Here is a 17028-nt window from a genome sequence, read left to right as displayed (position 1 = left end):
TGATCCCAACCTCTTAGATTCTGCAGTCCAGGGGGGACATATCATTGGTACAACTTTGGGCAGCATGGTGGCTCAGGGGTTAGCACTGATGCTTTGTAGTGCTGGAGTCCTGCGTTCAAATTCCACCAAGGACAACATCTGCAAGGAGTTTGTATATTGTCCCCGTGTTTGCGTGGGTTTCCTCCCACACTCCGAAGACATGCTGATAGGGAATGTAGATTGTGAACCCTAATGGGGACAGTGCCGATAATGTCTGTAAATTGTCTGAATTGTAAAGTGCTATATAAATAAAAAGATTATTTATTATTATTAACCTCTGCGGCCGCACAGGGGCCCAAGAGGTAAGGGGGCCCATTTCTACCATCAAAACAGGTGCAATTTTGTGTTTCTAGGAGCTCTTGGGCTGCAAAGGGCCCATATATTATTCTTGCACGGGGGCCCTTTTCTGTCTGTGTCCTACAGTGCTGATATCAATTGTGACAGGAATATTCAAGAGCTTGGAATTGCAAGAAAGTGTACCTTCTGATGCCCATTGAACCCCCTTTAACCTGACTGTATTGTGCCAATGACAGTGTCTTGGCACCCATGGATCCTACTGATAGCCTCCCTATCTGCAGTGTTTATATTCCTGCGAAGCCCAACCTGTGACCCAGCTTCATAGAAGAGTAAATTTACAATACACTGCAATATTATAGTTTAAAGTTTATTATATATGAGATCAACTGAATGCAGTCCCCTAGGAGAGCTAATAAAAAAAATTAACCCCTTCACCACCTTGGGATCTTCCATTTTATTTTCGTTTATTGCTTCCCTTCTTCCAAGAGCCATAACTTCTTTTTTTCCATCAATATGGCCATGTGAGGGCTTGCTATTTGTGGGATGACTTGTACTTTTGAACGACATCATTGATTTTACCATATAGTGTACTGGAAAATGGGATCATGTCACAGAGGCGCCGATGTGTGGAGTTAGTGATGCTCTTCTGGTGCGCGCATGTTAATTGCCGCAATCATAGATTGACAGCGGCATTTAACATGTTAACAGCCGCGGGTGGATCGTGATTCCACTGGCGACTGTTAAGGGCACATGACAGCGGATCAGATCAGCTGTCATGTGCCTGAAAAGATGCGGGTTCAACGTCGGAGCCCGCATCAAAGAGGGGGAGGTGACCTATGATGTACCTATACGTTATAGGTCGGAAAAGGGTTAACGAAAAAATAAAACTATTTCTTAAAAAATATAAAAGTTCATATCAGCCCTTTTTCCTGGAACTAAAAAAAAACATTTTCCAAAATAATAAAATATCATATTTATCCTCATATTAAGAACACTGAAATAAAAAAAAAACAGACTCACTTTTTTTGTTCACTTGACCTACCTAAAAGAGAATAAAAGGAGCTTAAAAAGAGATCAAAAAGTCATATGGACTCCAAAATGGTAATGATAAAACTATAGCTCATACCTCAGATAACCAAGGCCTAATACAACTCTATTGTTACAAAATAAAAAAAAAGTTAGGGCTCTTGGAAAGCAAATAGGAAAAAAATCAAATACAAAGAGGGGTCCATTGGGACACTGATGCCTAAAGGCCAACATAAACCTGGAAGAAGTGAATGTAAATGTAATGCCTCATGTATGCAGTAGAATATGGGAAGGTAGGTCAGAATAAAATGTTGCAAATTTCTCTGCAATTTCTGTTCATCGTAATCTTGAATGCAGCTGTCTGGACCACTGGTGATACTGAGGATTTAAAGAGTGCTTTTAGGATTCTATTAGGGATGACTTCAGCTGGAGGGTTAGAAGCAGCATTGGAGGGAGACATATCCATAAACATTTCTTCATGTACCAACTTCACCTTCCTTTCTCACAAACTCAACCTGTGCATCTCCAGGGTTCAGTAAGTGGACACACTCACATTGTACTTAGGGAAAAATTGTGGAGGTTTTCTAAGTGACTCTTGGCTGTGGATTATTTATGGTAATTTTTGGACTTTCTAAAAGGCTGAAAACTGACTCACTTGGAATCAGATATACTCAAGAGTTAGCCTACTTTGTGAAAAGTGTTTGTGACTCATTAGTTAGAGTCTTAGTGCATAATAAAGGTAATGCAGTCTCGACCTGCATAGAAATAGGAGCTGTGTATGCATCATTCTGTACCACTTCAATAAAAGGTAATGTTTTCCCAAGTGAGAATGAGTATCGAGACATTCCGCACATTTTCTGCACAGTGTTAGCACCTGTGTTCTTCAACTATCTGGAGTGGATGTGGAAAAGTTTAAGCTCATCTTACATATCATCATCATCATCATCAACAGTATATCTTGGAAGAGGAAAACTGTTTCCAAGGTTGATGGATGACAATACTTACTTGCGTTCCTTTAACAGTGTTAGTTACACCTGAGGAAATTGTCTCCGGCTGTGAATTCTGGATAGTCTTGTTAATGTTTATAGCAGAGGAACCTTGGGTGAGGTATTAGTTATGACTGGCGCACTCCTCTTAAGCTTAACTTTTGAAGAGTGTCCATCACTGTGGTCGGCTCTCCTCCAAAAGCCACCTACTGCTTTCTAGAATTCACTCTTTATAAGTAAATGTGCATTTTTGGCAACCAATTTCTCACAGACGGCTTTTATCCTTGGATTCAAATAGGTATCTGTTACACCTAACATCAAACATTCACTGGTAACATTGTTCTACATATTTTCAAACCTTGTCAGGTTGAGTTATTAAATGAGACATTTCTGGATGATTTGGGCCTCCTGAATTCAAATTTGACAATGAAAAATTTTAGTTGGCTCTTGTTTCTATGATATCAAAGAGTTTTCCTTTTTTTCTACTACGAGTCCCTCGAACTGAACTATGTCGTCTGACCTAGCCTGTTGCCCTAGTCCTCACACTAGTAGTGGTGTTGTTCCTAAATCAAATAATGGTCAACATGGTAAAGTAAATTGTGCAATTAAAGCAAGTATTCTTCTTATTTTGTGCCTGATCTGTCCTAATTTATACACGTATACACATTAGCCCCAAAGTTCTGAATTCTTATCAAGGAAAACACGCCATGCTGCTTCTTCAAGCAATCATTAAAAGATCTCAAGAAGGGTCATTCCTCGTTTTTCTTTTTCAATGACTGCTTTGATTAACCACAGAATCGTGCTTAACTAAAAAACAGAAACATAAAACATTGAAGATTTATCAAAGAAAAATACACTTCAAAGTCATATATTTAATATAATAAATGACTTTTCCTCCACATGTACTGCAGGTTCTGATCCGAGCTATTTAAGCCTAAGTCCCCATCTGCAGAGGATCAGGCATGACAACAGAACATTTTCACCAGACGGGTTGATTTTCCACTGATGCAGAGGGTAAAGGGCAGTAATTGGCAATCAGCAGAATGACCCTGGCAATGTTTTTGACATTTCTGTTCAAAACAATGTTTCAAATATTTCAAAGTCTATAGCGATCCATCACACCTTGATCTAGGCTACTGCGCTTTCAGCAACAGAACTGGGAAGGTGAATGAAGTTTGCAGTTCATGTCTTGCTGGGAAGAATGTACCAGATCAAAACTTTCAAAAAGCAATTATACTTGTTTTTATCTAGACTTTGTAAAGAAAAGTTCTATGTCCAGTATTATGGTTGTGAAAGGGTTTGTACATTATTCCAAATAATTAATTTTTTCGAATGCACTGAAACAGGGTTCCATTTAGGCCCTGATTCACCATTGTTGTTTTTCCAGCTTTCTGGCATAATTTGCTCTTTTTTGTTGTCTTCTTTTTTACGTCTCCTTATATTTTTCCTAGACAGCGTTGCTCATTCAGATGTTTTAGGCAGATTCCAAAAATGCCACTCTTACCAAATGTTTCATTTTTTGGTAAATCTGTCTCCAGTCCCATCCCGGAGTAAAGATTCTTGCAGAGCTTTTAAGTTGTAAAGAAATGCAAGAGTGCAATAGGGTCTTATCCGGGTTAAAATTAAGATGAATAAAGGTAAAACCGCTCACCTTGTAAGGTTGTGCGAGACACAACACTTAAAGAGCCTAAAGACCAGATGCAGAAGATCCATGAAATATCAACAAAGGTAACCGGACTGGAAGTGCTTCTGCGCTCTCTGGAATTATGACACGAGTTATAGTAGATAAAATTTGCAGGTTTAATGTCGACGCATTTCAGAGTCCACAGACTCCTTCCTCAGGACAACCATACAAAAATAGCCTTTATTTTATTTTTTGTATGCTTGTCCTGAGGAAGGAGTCGCTGGACTCTGAAATGTGTTGACATTAAACCTGCAAATTTTATCTACTATAACTCGTGTCATAATTCCAGAGAGCGCAGGAACACTTCTAATCCGGTCCTTTATTGAGAGTTTTTAATCTGGCTCATCTTTAGCCAAACCTGCAACTTTTTAAAGAATTTGTGACTTTTGCCCTAAAAAGTTAAAAATGGCTAAAGGCAACATTAAAGATCATTTTTATTTTGTACCAAATTCAAGACTAAAATAGAAAAGTGACTAATATAATTGTAATATAAATGAATCGGGGGGATTAAGTTCACACGATGAGTTTTTTAAAACACAGCTTCCTACTGTTCCAGGAAAGTGGATGGGATTTATAGAAATCTCATACCCACTCTCCATATTTTCTTACATGGCGTGAACTGAAATCTGCAACATTTCATTTCATGTATCAATAAAGTTATGTCAAAGCCAATATCAGGAAGTATCAAAAACAAAGCAGTTTTATTTAAAACATGACATACAAAAAAAAAACAGACAAAAAGCACATGAAATAAAAAAAAACAGACTCAAAAACACTTTTAAAAAACCCAGCTCGAAAACGCAGTGAAATAAAAAATACAAATACTGCACAATACCAACTTTTTTCAATTAATGTAATTTAATATATTGCCTAATAAATATAATATAATATATTCACTAATCATCAATTCAAGATATTTTTAGAATCATATTTTAGCATATTTAATCTCATTAAATGATTTTTTTTTCAAATAATACATTTTATTCACTTCTTATTTTCATTAATATATATATATTTTTTGACTTTCTTGTGCTCCTCTAATATGGCTCACCTAAATAAGCACACCGTTTGACACCATTACATAAATAACATCAATCCTGATCTTCACATTATGATTTTTATGTATTCAAAACACAAATTGTTTGTTTATAGTTTAGTTACACTATATACAAATGTCAAATATCAGTGCTTCTCACTAAATTAGAATATCAAGAAAAAGGTAATTTATTTCAGTTCTTCAATTCAATGAATGAAACTCATATATTATATAGAGTCATTACAAACAGAGTCATCTATTTCAAGTGTTTATTTCTGTTAATGTTGATGATTATGGCTTACAGCCAATGAAAACACAAAAGTCACTATCTCAGTAAATTAGAATAATTAACAAAAAACACCTGCAAAGGCTTCCGAAACATTTAAAAAGGTCCCTTAGTCTGTTTCAGTAGGTTCCACAATCATGGGGAAGACTGCTGACTTGACAGATGTCCAGAAGGTAGTTATTGATACATTCTACAAGGAGGGTAAGCCACAAAAGGTCATTGCTAAAGAAGCTGGCCGTTCACAGAGTGCTGTATCCAAGCATATTAGTGGAAAGTTGTGTGGAAGGAAAACGTGTGGTAGAAAAAGGTGCACAAGCAACTGGGATAACCGCAGTCTTGAAAGGATTGTTAAGAAAAGGCCATTCAAAAATTTGGGGAAGATTTACAAGGAGTGGACTGCTGCTGAAGTCATTGCTTCAAGAGCCACCACACACAGACTTATCCAGGACATGGGCAACAAGGGTTGCATTCCTTGTGTCAAGCTACTCATGACCAATAGACAATGCCAAAAGTGTCTTACCTGGGCCAAGGAGAAAATGACCTGGACTGTTGCTCAATGGTCCAAGTTGTTGTTTTCAGATGAAAGCAAATTTTGCATTTAATTTGGAAATCAAGGTCCCCGAGTCTGGAGGAAGAGTGGAGAGGCTCACAATCCAAGCTGCTTGAGTTCTAGTGTGAAGTTTCCACAATCAGTGATGGTTTGGGGAGCCATGTCATCTGCTGGTGTAGGTCCACTGTGTTTTATCAAGACCAAAGTCAGCGCAGCCGTCTACCAGGAAATTTTAGAGCACTTCATGCTTCCCTCTGCCGACAAGCTTTTTGGAGATGGAAATTTCACAATTGCACAAACGGTAACCAGGGAATTTTATCATGTTTCTGATGCTGCGTCTTTTCCCTGCGTCAAAAGCGCAGTGTCCTACAGTTACAGCAAAGTGGATGGGATTTATAGAAATCTCATCTGTGCTTCTTCATTATGCTGCGTAAACTGACCTGCGGCGCGTTTGTCAATTTCTCTTGTTGGAAAGCTAAGATTTCTGTGCAGATTTTCCCCCTAGACTTATATTAGATGCGGAAAATCCACATGTAAAAAACGACGTGTTTTTAGTGTGTTTCCTCGGCGAATGACAAAAAAGTATGACACACCAAACAGAGACAAAAGTCGCAGCGTCAAATGCGCTATAAAAACACATGTAAAAATGCATGTAATCTAATGTAAATAATTGGTGCAGAAATATTGCAGAAAATCTGCAACATCAAAAGTGCTTGCCAAAAGCTCATCGTGGGAACGTAGCCTTATTCCAAAAGCTATCCCTCCAGACTTTCCCATACACATGCATACTTGTACAAAGGTGCAAAAGCTTTGCTAGTGTCTGGCAGCAGCATATATGGTATTTTAAATTGTTTTTGTGTCTCTAAATTTTAAGACTCAGAAGCTGTTCTTCCATTGGTGGAGCTGTATGAGTGTCGTTTTTTGTGGGATGAGCTGTAGTTTTCGGCATTGGTACCATTTTTGAGGTAAATGCAGATTATTGATCAGTATTAATATGTTTTTGGGGAGGTGGGATGAATAAAAAACAATTTTGACGTTGTTTACTTTTTATTTTGTGGCAGACATCATTCTGTGAGAGTGGTGCATGGATCCATAGGCTTACAATTGGTCTTGTAGACTATCTGTGCACGTGATCAGGAATAAGCTCAGTTCTTCGGCCTGCTCTCAGCATACTGCAGTTTAGCACACTATCCCCGTCACCTTGGCACAGCCAGTAGCTGCTATGAATAATACCTTAGGTCACATTAGGCTAAGTTCCCACCATGAGCTTTTGGTGAATTTTTGATTTTGCAGATTTTTTACAGCATTTTTGCAACCATTGTCGTATTTTGCGGATTATAAGACGCACCAGACCATAAGACACACCACAAATTTTGATGACGTAAGTAGGAAAAAAGATTTTCTAATAAAATGGGGGTCCATCTTCTAGTGCAAATTAACGGTAGCTTATGGGGTCCATTGATTTCCCGGCTCAATATTGAGCTGAGATTTCAATCTGTGCATGCGCCACCTCCAGCCACCATTTTCCTGAAGCCCATCACCGGGAAATCAATGGACTCTACTCCTGCCTCTGACATTCTCTTGAAGCCCAGGGCCCACAGCCTCACACCCCCATGGCCCGCAAATTCGCCCAACTACTGCCTCCACCGGCTTCCTGCAGCAGTCTCCCTGCCTCCTGTGACCCCACTCCACCGCTGTCCTCCCCCCCGGTAGGCTACTTTCGGATTATAAGATGCACCCCCATTTCCCTCCCAAATTTCTTATAATACTAAAAAGCTAAATTGACTTACTTTTATTTTTTCATTGCATTTTTGAGTGCATTTTTACTTGAGTTTTTAGCATGTTTTTAGCTGAAGTTTTTGTCTCTTTTTGGGGTTGCTATTTTTTAAATAAAACTGTTTTGGTTCCAAGTTTTACCAACATTTGGTCAGTGTCAGCTTTTATTATTAGTGTTTCATCAGTGATTTTCACTGATAAAAAAAGTGTAAGTGCTCATTCACATGAGTGCTATCGTTTTTTTTCATGGATAGCACTTGAACTTTTGACAGTCTATGAGGCTGTTCACATGTCTGTGAATTTTTGCGGACCAAGTGGTTCAAATAAAAATAAAAAGACATGTCCAATATTGAGCCGAATGTCGGATCAACCTCAGCAGTGAAAGTCTATGAGTGCATGACAAACTCTAACACCATTCGTATGCCATCCATGTGAAATCCATATTTCATTGATTTATAAATAGGAGAAGGTGGAGAAACTTTTTTTTTCTCATCAGTGAAAAAACTGAGGCTTTAAGCCATGTATCTGCGATTTTGCACAGACCACTCAGTTCACAAAAAAATCATGGACACGTGAACAGCCCAGCCCCATAGACTTTTATAGGTATGAGTGCGATCTTTGAAAAAACAGGTAGCCCTCATACATTAAAAAATGACATGTGAATAAGGCCTAAAGCTTCTTCCTTCCACTGCATATTGATGCCATTCTTCTGCTATCCATGAGGACCAATAGACTTGTTTAGGTAATTTTGATCCATGACTTTGACATGTCTTCTAGAATTTTTGCAGACCAATCGGTCTGAAAAGAAAAATAGTCATGTGAACATCCCTATAGATTATAATGAGTATATGTTTTATTAGTGAAAACCATGGAAAGAACACATACGTGACTCTCAGACACCTGAATGAGGCCGAAAACACGGCTTTTTTTGTGCTCGAAAATATGCAGCGGAAAAAATGCAAGCAAATATTCATCGTGAGAACTTAGCCTTAGGCTTGTCATTGTCACACATGTAAGGCTAGGTTCATATTTATACAGTGACCTAAATTTAGCACGGTGTCCATAGACTCGACTTTTGTGCCCACACAAAAAAGACGGGACATTGCCTGAACTAAGGCGAAACACAGTGTGTCTTATTATACGAAATAGCTCAAGTGCTCAACAAAGAGCACAGGATAATTATGAAACAAATCTAATGTTGTAATCTGGGTAGATCCACGTAGGAGCCAGCACTCGTAATATTCCACAAAAAATTTCCTTTATTGTTCAGATTAAAGTGGCAAAGAGCAGCAACAAAAACAATTAAAAATATATGAAACAGTGGTAGAGAATGGTCTAATCAGTCATCCGGGCATCTACTGTAATTTATGAGCACTTGAGTTTTTTACCTCAGTATGTGTAAGCCAAAACCAGGAGTGGGTGTACTTTCCCTCTGATTGTTCCTCTCCTGGTTTGGGCTTATGAATACTGAGGCAAAATACTTAAAAATCTCAAAGAGGACATTTAATAGTGGGTTTTCTAAACAGGAAAACTTTTTTTAAACTACTAAATAGTTTCAGAATTGGTCTGTAACATTACGCTCCTTTTTTTCCCCCAGTATTTTTTTAATCTACAGTGAAATTTCTAAAAAAATTGTATAAAGCCAATCATTTTACAAAAATAATTGGTAATAAAAACAGGATATGCTGATTGTATTAGCAGCTGTTTGTTCCTGGAAACATAAGGTCTTCTATTAATACTTACTGAATGTCTGCATCTAAAAATAAATAAAATTTATCACATTTTTGTAAGTAAAGTCATGAGGGATTTATCACCGACAAAGAGAGGCAGAAAAATGTGCAATACCTAGCTGCATTAATTATTATACTAATAATTATAGTGTGACCATTTGTCATTACACTTGTGGCGGAGCTGCCTGGGTTGTCCGTGTTGGAAAACATACTATATATTAACATTTTCTAGGTCATCTGGGCCATTGCAGGACATACTACAGTCAAATAGGAGTCCTTCTTGCCGGTTCAGTCCCAGGAGAAATAACTATAAGAAGGAAATATAATTCTTATTTATGTCAGGTTAAGGTGGGGTGGACTCATTACATAAGGGATTAAAAAGCTCCAGTTGATTTCTTTAGTTGTCCACATTACGTGAAGAAAAGATAGAAAAAACTATGACCATCAAAGAGGTACATCACCCAGCTGAGACCTGGAGTGAAACCCAACATTTTGACTACAAGGCCATGGTCACACGTTCAGTATTTGGTGAGTTTTTTACCTCAGTATTTATAAGCCAAAACCAGGAATGGAACAATCAGAGGAAAAGTATAATAGAAACACGTCACCACTTCTGTATTTATCACCCACTCCAGGTTTTGGCTTATAAACACTGAGGTAAAGAACTCACCAAATACTGAACTTGTGCACATGGTCTATGAGTCATCACCTTCCAATGATAGCTCTGTCCTGGAGCTCTTAGTCCAGATAGAGTAGAAGACTTCCTACGTATGGTTTATGGTTATCCTTAGGACTAGTAGATCAGCTAAACCACGCTAGGCTGAAATGATGGCTGTCCTAAGTTAATATTTTCTTTAATATTTTTAAAATAACAATTTTCCCTCTAAAGGCCCTATTTTTATTTTTAATGGGCAAATCCTCCTATTTATGTAGTATACAGCCTTTAATTCAATATATGGAAAAGAGACCGAGTGCTTAATGGGATCATATATCGGTTGTTGGATTACAAGCTATAACAAGATAATTCAGGCATATCAGTCCACAACCATGTAAATATATACATATTGTAGGATTTTAGATGCATTATTGCTAAATCCAATATTCATTGGGGTATAAGTGTCTAAAAAGATTCATAGTATTAAGTCTATTTATTCAGTTAACAGCCACGTCATAAATAGCATGTGCTTTGCACCTTTCACACAACTACTGACTTCCTAAGAAGTGAGAAAAATAAGCAGCGTAAATTATAGAGAAGTATACTGTTGGTCTATTAAAGAGCGGATATGGGTCTCAATACTGGAACGTAATGAAGGAGAAAATGCCATCAGGTGTTTGTGTAATACATGGTGTCTCATATAGTTTCACAGTTTCTCTGCCGCCACCATTAATTTAATGAGTTAAAGGGGGCAATGAAAATACAGCGGAAGTTCAAGGTGAAGACAACTTATGAACACATTTGTCTCTACGATGTTTTATTAGACAATTTTAAGAACATTTTTGCACATGATACAAATCACAATATTATGAATAATTCTAGAAGAAATGCAAACAGTAATAAGGCAGCAAAGACATATAAAGCATATAAGCTATAGTCCTTGTCTGAAAAAAATACATAGCTAAATAAAAAGTGAAGAAACCACATACCCTTAATATGATATATTCCTCAAGTCAAGCTCTGAATTATTCAGATGTTTAATATTAATAATACTAAGACTAAGAAAATAGTCTTGCCTTATATTAGAACTAATGCTCGCAAATCCTTTGCATTCATCATGTGTCAATGAGAATCAGTCAAGTTCAAAAGTCGTATTTGTCTATTTAATGTGCAATCAAGGGGCAAAGAAATGATCCAAATAAGTCATTGTAAAATAGGAATCAGTTACTATACAAATATTTTATAAAATGTATTTTATTAATGACATTTCATAATGCAGGCTATGGAAACGTAAAAACTCATTACAATACGTAAAATATGTATTCTCTGAATATAAAGAAAATGAAAAAATAAAGTTGATCATTTATTTGTTGGAAGATTTTACATTTCATCATAAGATATGATTTTACTTTCAAGCCATTAAGAGAAAAAAAAAGCCTTAATAGAGTTCTCCATAATCAAAAAAAGTCTTGCAAACAAACAAAAGGGTTTAAGAAATGCTATGATGAAGACAGAGGTCAATTGGGCATTTAACTGTTTATGTCCAATGCCTAAAACGTAACTATAATTTTATTTATTTAATCATATCTCAATAGTACATGTGAAAATAAGAAACTATGTAATATATCTTATCAGAGAAATCTGCTTCTTTCTCCTCCGGGACTGATCTTTCATTGTCACAATTCTCAATTCATGGGAAGAACATGTATTCAGTGAAAACAGACTTTCCCATTACTGAGATAGGAGATGGCAGTTGGTGCTCATAAAGTTCTATGGAGAATGTAACTGTCATTTCAGGAGAATTTACTGCGGGATGTCTGTGTCTGCCTCTAGCTTCCTCCCTTCTTCATAGAATTTTAAAAGCACCAACTGCCATCTCCTATCTCAGTAATGCGAAAATCTGTCTTTGCTACAGATTTTACCCATAAATTGAGAGTAAAAGATCAGTCCACAAGGAGGAAGAAGAAAATCTCTCTGATAATAAATTGTGCTTATTTTCATGTGAACTATTGATTTATGAAATTAAAATGAAAATGATGGTTACTCCTTTAACTTTTCTTTCAACATCAACGTTTTTTTGGTCTGCGTGGGTTCAGCAACGAGCTTGAAAAAAAAACCAAGCCACGTGTTATGACCATTGAAGAGAACACAAGATGAAAGTGATTTATTGTGTTTACCAAGTAATATAATTAATTGAGCAATCTAGGATTCATTCATTAGTAGATATCCAGGCTGCTACTGACTACATGTGTGGCTTCATCCATCTGCAGTTAGAAGTAACAATATGACTAAGCAATATTCCCATGACTTAAAGGAATCTGTCAGTAGGATCAATCTTCCTAAGCTGTCTAGAAATGAGCATGTAAGTCATAGGAAGCTGGATAACATGATACCTTGATATCTACGATCCAATGAATGAAATAAATGAGCTATTAAGATCTATTTGCCAGATATACATTTCTATGAGAATCTGCATCCAGAGCTTATTTTAAATGAAAGAGGGTGTTACCAGTTAGAGACATGTAATGACTGACAGTCTGCTATCCTAATCTACATGTCTCACATCAGTAATACACCCTTTGCATTTACAATAATCTCTGGAGGCAGATTCTCATGCAGATCTGTGTCCGGCCCATAGATCTTAACAGCTCGTTTACATACTAAGAAAAACAAGGATTTCTCTGGAATAAGACATTGGATTGCAGACATTAAGGTATCATTTTATTTAACTTTCTATGACCTACATGCCCATATAGATGGCTTAGTAGGGTTGATCCTACTGACAGATTCCCTTTAAAGGGATTCTGTCTGTAGGATCAACCCTCCTAAGCCGTCTATATGGGCATGTAGGTCATAGGAAGCTGAATAAAGTGATACCTTGTTATCTGCGATCTGATATCTTATTCCAGAGAAATCCACTTTTTTCTCATATGTAAATGAGCTGTTAAGATTTATGGGCTGGACACTGATCTGCATGAGAATCTGCATGAGTTAATTTTTAATTAAAGGGAGCATTATCAGTGTGAGACATGTAACTAGCACAGTACAGTAGAACTGAACTTTGACTCCTAGTAAACACATTAGCAGCTGCAGCTCTCACAGCTCTGCTGTAACCCTGTCTGCCTGTGAGATGGAAGCTGAGAGGAACCTGCAGATGGGTCAGGTATAATCACACACAGCTCTGCAGTGATATCAGAAGAGCAGAGAGCGGCCATCACATATCACACTGGTAACTCCCCCTATTATTGGTGGCAGATTCTCATGCAGAATAGTGTCTGGCCCATAGTACTTAACTGCTCATTTGCATAAAAAAGTGTATTTCTCTGTAATAAGACATCCAATCTCAGATATCAAGGTATCATGTTATTCAGCTTCCTATGACCTGCATGCCCATATAGACGACTTAGGAGGGTTGATCCTATTGACAGATTCCCTTTAATGATTCTGGATCATCTTTTGCTGGATTTCTATGTTGTGCTGTCGCTCTGTTATTTACCTTTAAAAGTTATGAATACATTGACAACTGGGGGTCACCATTTGGAGCTTTGTTCAGTCACACACTGTCCAATCAGTGCTAACATTGGTAGACTTTGTATAGACCCATTGGAAAAGAGGAAAGGCAATGTCCAATTGTCAATGTATCCAGAAATATTCAGCAATAATATCAGGATTTTCACAACCCAGAATTTTTTAAAAGTTGTTCCATATAGATGGTACAAAATTTTTTAAAAGTTGCTCCATAGAGATGGTGCAAATCAATTCGCAGGACATGGTCCAATGGCTACACCAGTAATCCACGGCTCATATTTTGATTAGCCGGCCAAGCGTGACTTCAAATGTGCGTCACACTGCAACAATGACATTGCACCAGGCCGGCTAATCAAGAGAGGGACTGCTGGGAATGCATCAGGTAAGATGCGATTCGCAGGGCTCCTTTCCGTTGACCACAGATTACTGCTGTGGTCGCTGAACTGGGTATTATGAATCAATTTGCACCATCTCTAGTGTTCCAGTGTTCTTTATTTCATACCAGGAATAATGACAAGTCTTCTTTTAAGATTCTGTAATATAAACGCTACCTAGAAATGATCCATAAGATTGATCTATGAAGCTGGAATAATGAGACCACATAGTGAAATTAGCCAATAGATATTATTGGAGTCGAACTGATACATATTTCAAGGCGGGTTTAAAGCATATACCAGCGTCAAGCAACACTTTTACAAACATAGTAACATATCTTTCTGGCGGTAATAGCAGCCCTGTGTCTACGACCAAATCTCATGTGTGTTACAGTGTCAAGCTCCCAGCTTTTCTACATCTTAACAAACTTGCCTGGTGTTAATAGGAGTCTCATTTCTAAGAGCAAGTGTTAGTGTATTTTTGCCAGAAGTCTACAAAGAGCATGTCCCGTCATGAGCAGCAGTTACAAGCCGCATTCCCAAGTGTCCATTACCAACGCTAACATGCAGATAAATCAGCCATCTCTCACTCTGCATGCAGATGGGGTCATGTTGTTAAACCAGTGAAATATGAAATGGCTTTCTACCCAGGACAGGATTTTTTTAATTGAATTAATTGCCAACGACACTGTAAAAATGCTGATGGGTAGTAAACGTGGCATTATGGCTCCCATTTATCTTTGTGCTGTAAATTAGGAGTAATACCTTCAGAGACTAATATGTGAGAGGCTGAGCAAGGAATTTTTGTCAAGGAGCAAGAATGATCATATTATGGCAAGGACTTTCAGAATTATGGTGCACACACAGAACAAAACATATCTTTACCAGTGCATGTACATTTATTCAATTTTTTAAATGAATTATTTAAATAAGTTTTATTATCTTTTTTTGCCACCAAATCTAAACTTAAAGTGAACTTGTCCTAACCACTGTATCACATATCCACCAGGACCTGCTCTTGCGATGTCTGCTTCTGTTGCCAGGTGCTGCCATATTAATTCGATGGGCAGCGCTGGTAATAGAAGAGACTTTGGAATCAGAGGCTCTGAATGGCCCAGACTCTGTCCAACCACTAAGTTTAGGGTGGCTCGGACCTGCAGTGCCTTCCAGTCTGGCAGTAAGGGTGTGTGTTGTCCAGCTGGAGTTATCAGCGTCATATTTCAGCCAGTTGGAAATGTGCTGTCCAGCTGGAGTTATCAGCGTCATACTTCAGCCAGTTGGAAAGCACCACACCCTACTGAAACTTCCAGCTTACTGCTGGAAACTGCCAGATATAGCCTTGTGTTCCTCTGGTTTAGTCTTGTCTGATCAGCTACTGTGAAGTGTATTTGTTTCCTGTTTTGACCGCAGCTTGTTTTACTGACTGTTCTTCCATCTTATGATTTTATACTTTTTCTGCCCCCTTGGTTCTCATTTAGCTACCTGACCACTCTTGCTAGCCTGCACCAAAGTACGGCAGCTTATCCCATGGCCCCATGTGAAGGCCAGGGTAATCCATAGGATCTGGTAAGTGGAGTGGCTTTCACTAAGCCAGTTCGTGGTAGCCATTTTAGAGCTGCCCGGTGACCACTGACAGAGCCCCATTACACACTGCTGTGGTAATTCTGGAAAAATACAGGTTGAAAATGAGCCGGTAACATTGAGAAGAGTCAAAGGAACAGAACCGCCTAAGCTTCATCCCATCCAGTTTGGCTTGATTGACAAACGCTTACTTGTTTGGATATAGGGAGAAACCAATCAATCATTCTAACGAGGTTAGAAGAAGCTGCTGGGGAACCACATCCTTGACTCCTAACTCTGTCTTATTTGTATACTCTAATTTCTAAAATGACGTAGAGTTTCAGAGTAAAACATATACATAAACTGATTGTAACAAGGCATGGGAAACAGTGACTGGCTCTTTAACAAAGAAGTTTGTTTTTGCAATAAAATATTCAATGTATAATAAAAATGTTAGATTGTTGGATACAATGACATTATGTTGTGTGGCACTTAGAAAAACCTTATTCTATTAAACATTAGTGAGGTTAAATTATAAAAATAAATGTAAGCATATTTCCAGAAATTTGAACATAAGTTCAAGGTAACTGTCTCAGGATGAACTACAAAAAATTCTCCATTGTTTGTGAAAATTCCCATGAATTACATTAAGCCATAGGTTATTCACTATATTGATTTATATTAAAAAACTAATAATGGAAGTTAGTTTCTTCCTCTCACAATGTTAAGGTCTATTTACACTCCAAGATTATCGTGGACGAGTTCTCATAGGAATGGCTTTTTTGATGATAATCATGCAGTCTAAGCAGCAATTAACAGAAATGGGCTACACAAAAGATCATGCACACAAAAGGATCTATTACTGTAGCCAGGTTGGCCTGTGCAAACAGGCTATTAAATGACCCCCAAATGTCAAACATGATGACGATCGACGGTCGTTAATAATGTACATGGCGCACTTCTACTAGTGTGATCGATTTTACTTTTCAGAGATTAGATTTACTCTACAATCAATGAGGGGGATCACAATCATGAACTGCCAGGGAGACCTAGGGAAGGGAGAGGGGGACACTCTGGGACACCAAGTGATTGATAAATGAGCCCCCATGAAAACCTAGGCAGACAACTCAACCTTTGTAACTATGTAACTAAGTACAATTGGTGGAGGAAGGCTGAACATGATGGACCTATGTCTTTTTTCAACCTATCTATGTAATTATGTACAATTGATGGAGGAAGGCTGAACATGATGGACCTATGTCTTTTTTCAACCTATCTATGTAATTATGTACAATTGATGGAGGAAGGATGAACATGATGGACCTAGGTCTTTTTTCAACCTAACTATGTAACTATGTACAATTGGTGGAAGAAGGTTGAACTTGATGGACCTAGGTCTTTTTTTCAACCTATGTAACTATGTAACTTCTTCCTATTCCACAAAAGGTGCCATAAGCCAAAGAACATGAAGTCCAAACAGCTAAACTTTATAGAACTTCAT

General features: G+C 37.8%; 1 protein-coding gene and 1 pseudogene across 4 annotated transcripts in view; one reads left to right on the top strand and one right to left on the bottom strand.

Moving 5' to 3' along the window:
* UNC5A (unc-5 netrin receptor A) overlaps nt 1–17028 on the top strand; it is a 598360-nt gene that overhangs the window by 226182 nt on the left and 355150 nt on the right. The window lies entirely within an intron of this gene.
* LOC141165598 (polymerase delta-interacting protein 3-like) overlaps nt 1947–17028 on the bottom strand; it is a 45590-nt pseudogene continuing 30508 nt past the window's right edge.

Source organism: Phyllobates terribilis, unplaced genomic scaffold (genome assembly GCF_046119375.1).
Source record: "Phyllobates terribilis strain yellow unplaced genomic scaffold, ASM4611937v1 Scaffold_11__3_contigs__length_659146591, whole genome shotgun sequence".
Lineage (NCBI taxonomy): Eukaryota > Metazoa > Chordata > Amphibia > Anura > Dendrobatidae > Phyllobates > Phyllobates terribilis.
This window is presented reverse-complemented; position numbering and strand designations above follow the sequence as displayed.